This window comes from Chrysochloris asiatica, unplaced genomic scaffold (genome assembly GCF_000296735.1).
Source record: "Chrysochloris asiatica unplaced genomic scaffold, ChrAsi1.0 scaffold00270, whole genome shotgun sequence".
Classification (NCBI taxonomy): Eukaryota; Metazoa; Chordata; class Mammalia; order Afrosoricida; family Chrysochloridae; genus Chrysochloris; species Chrysochloris asiatica.
In genome coordinates, this window is record NW_006408788.1 from 3007845 (window position 1) to 3010697 (window position 2853).

Below are 2853 nucleotides of genomic sequence, written 5' to 3' on the forward strand. Positions count from 1 at the left end.
AGGTTGGCCCAGGATCGGACATTGTTTCGTTCTGCTGTGCATAGGGTCGCTATGAGTCGGTTCCGACTTGATGGCACCTGACAACAACAACAACAACAACATGCAGCCACTGGGTCAGTCCATCTTGTTAGTAGCCTTCCTCTTTGTAGCTGACCCAAGCATGATGTGTTTATCCAGGTCTGTTCTGATAACTTGTCCAAAGTATATAAGAAGAAGTCTCACCATTTTTGCTTCTAAAGAGCATTCTGACTGTATTTCTTATTCTTCACCAAAATCCTAATTCAAATCGATCAATTCTTTATTCATTGTCCAGCTTTCATATGCATATATCTGGCTAAAAATATCAAGTCTTGGGTCAGGCTACTTTAGTTCTCACAGTGACTTCTTTTCTCATTAGTCCTTTTAAAGAAGTCTTTGGCATCAAGGCAATCCATCATTTAATTTCTTAACTGCTGTTTCTTCGATTGTTTTGTTGTTGTTAAGTGCTGTTGAATCGCATCCGATGAATAGTGTCCCTATATAGGGTTTCCAAGGAGTGGCTGGTGAGTTTGAACCATGGACCTTGTGGTTCAAACCAGCCTTGCAGTCTAGTGTTTTATCCCACAGCACCACACCAGGAATCAAGTAAAATAAAATCTTTAACAATTTCAATATTTTCTCATTCATTTATCATGATGCTGTCAATTGGTCCAGTTGTATTTTTCTTTACAGTGAAGTTGGAATGTAGCATAAATTAATGTGCCTAAATAAATGAGACTTTAGTATTTATTTCTCAGAAATTGTTTAAAAAAAATCACAATTTCTTCTAAGTGAATTTTGATAATGGATATAACTGAGAAAAAGCACTATATTAATTAGCAGAGGATGTAATGATTATGATGGGATGGCAATGGAGGAGAACTCAAGTGGTAGAAGATGACTTAATGGGCCCCAATTGACAGAAACCAATATGACCTGTGGGGTTATTGATATAGGATTGGACTAACAAAGCGGTCTTATTCTGGATGCGAAATCAAAGGGGACATCATGGTAAACCAAGTATGAATGAGGTATAAGTATAAAAGACTGACCTGGCAACCCTCAAATCCACCATGGACTACCTTTAGAAAATATGCAAATCACTCAGCATCTCTGAGCCTGAAGCTTTTTCATTTGGAGGAGGAAATTCAGAATAAGCATTATGAAAATTACCCAAGATTCCGTGTATAGAAAGTCATTTGTAATCCCTAAAGACCTCTATCGAATGCTCCTTCTTCTTACCTTTTACATGGTGACTAACAGTGTTTTATAATTTTCATTTTTTAATGTGCAAAAGAGAACCAAACCTGCTAAAAGTTGATTTTGTAATAGAAGAAGAAAATCAGTGTTCTTTAATAGGAAGTCATGTTAACAGGAAAAAAAAGAACCAAAGTTTAGGAGCAGTTTAATTTCCTGCATAGCCAAGAGTAAATGTTGACAGACGTGTTATTTTTGTTTTATTTTCAGAATATGCTACAGCAGCTCTGAAAACAAACTTGTAATGTGACATCGAGTCAGTAGTAACTCATAGTGACTTTATGCACAATAGAATGAAACACTTCCCAGTCCTATGCCAACCTCGTAATTGTTGCTACATTTGAGCCCATTGCTGCTGCCATTGTGCCAATCCATTGAGTTGTGGGTCTTCCTCTTTTTCTCCACCAATTCACTTTATCAAACATGTTATCCTTCCAGAGCCAATGATACTGAAGGAAGAAGTCCAAGGTGCATTGAAGGAATTGGCAAAGAACAAGGCACCAGGAACTGATAGAATAAAAATTGAAATCTTTCAAGAAAGTGAAGCAACACATCTCTGCCAAGAAATTTGGAAGACAACTATCTGGCCAACTGATTGGAAGAGCTCCATATTTGTGCCCATTCCAAAGAGAGGTGACCCAATGGAATGCAGAAATATGAGCTATGAGTCTCTCCCAAATATGAGAGACAAATTTTGGTTATCTTGGCTTCCAAGGAGCATTTTGGCTGTACTTCTTCCAACACAGATTGGTTTGTTATTTTGGCAGTCCGTGGAACTTTTAATATTCTCCCCCAACACCATAACTCAAATGCATCAATTCTACTACAGTCTTCCTTACTCACTGTCCTACTTTCAAGTGTATATGAGGTTAATGACAATACCATGGCTAGGGCCAGGCGCACCTTAGTCCTCAAACTAACATCTTTGCTCTTCAACACTTTAAAGAGGACTCAAACAGCATATTTGCCTAATGTAGCATGCCATTTGATTTGATTTCATAACTACTGTTCCCATGAGTGTTGATGGTTGATCTAAGCAAAATAAAGTCTTTAATAATTTCAAACTTTTATCCATTTACATGGATGTTTTTTGGTCCATTGATGAGGAGCTTTTCTTTTTTCCTTTACATTTAGTTACAACCTGTACTGAAGGCTGTACTGAGGTCTTTGAACTTCATTAGTTTAAGTATTTTAAGTCCTCTAAACTTTCATCAAGCAAGATTGTATCACCTGCATATTGTTGTTGTTAGGTGTAATCAAGTCTGAACCGACTAATAGTTATCCTTTGCACAACAGAAAGAAACACTGGTCAGCTTTAGCATGAATATGAACTTATTGAAAATACCATGGCTCGAGTCAGGTGCACCTTAGTCCTCAAGCTGACATCTTTGCTCTTCAACACTTTAAAAGTTCTTGTGCAGCAGATCTGCCTAATGCAATACATCGTTTGATTTCTTGACTGCTGCTTCCATGAGTATTGACAGTTGATCCAAGAATGAAGTCCTTGACAACTTCAATCTTTTCTCCATTGATAAGAATGTTGTTTATTGGTCCAATGGTGAGGGTTTTTGTTTTCTT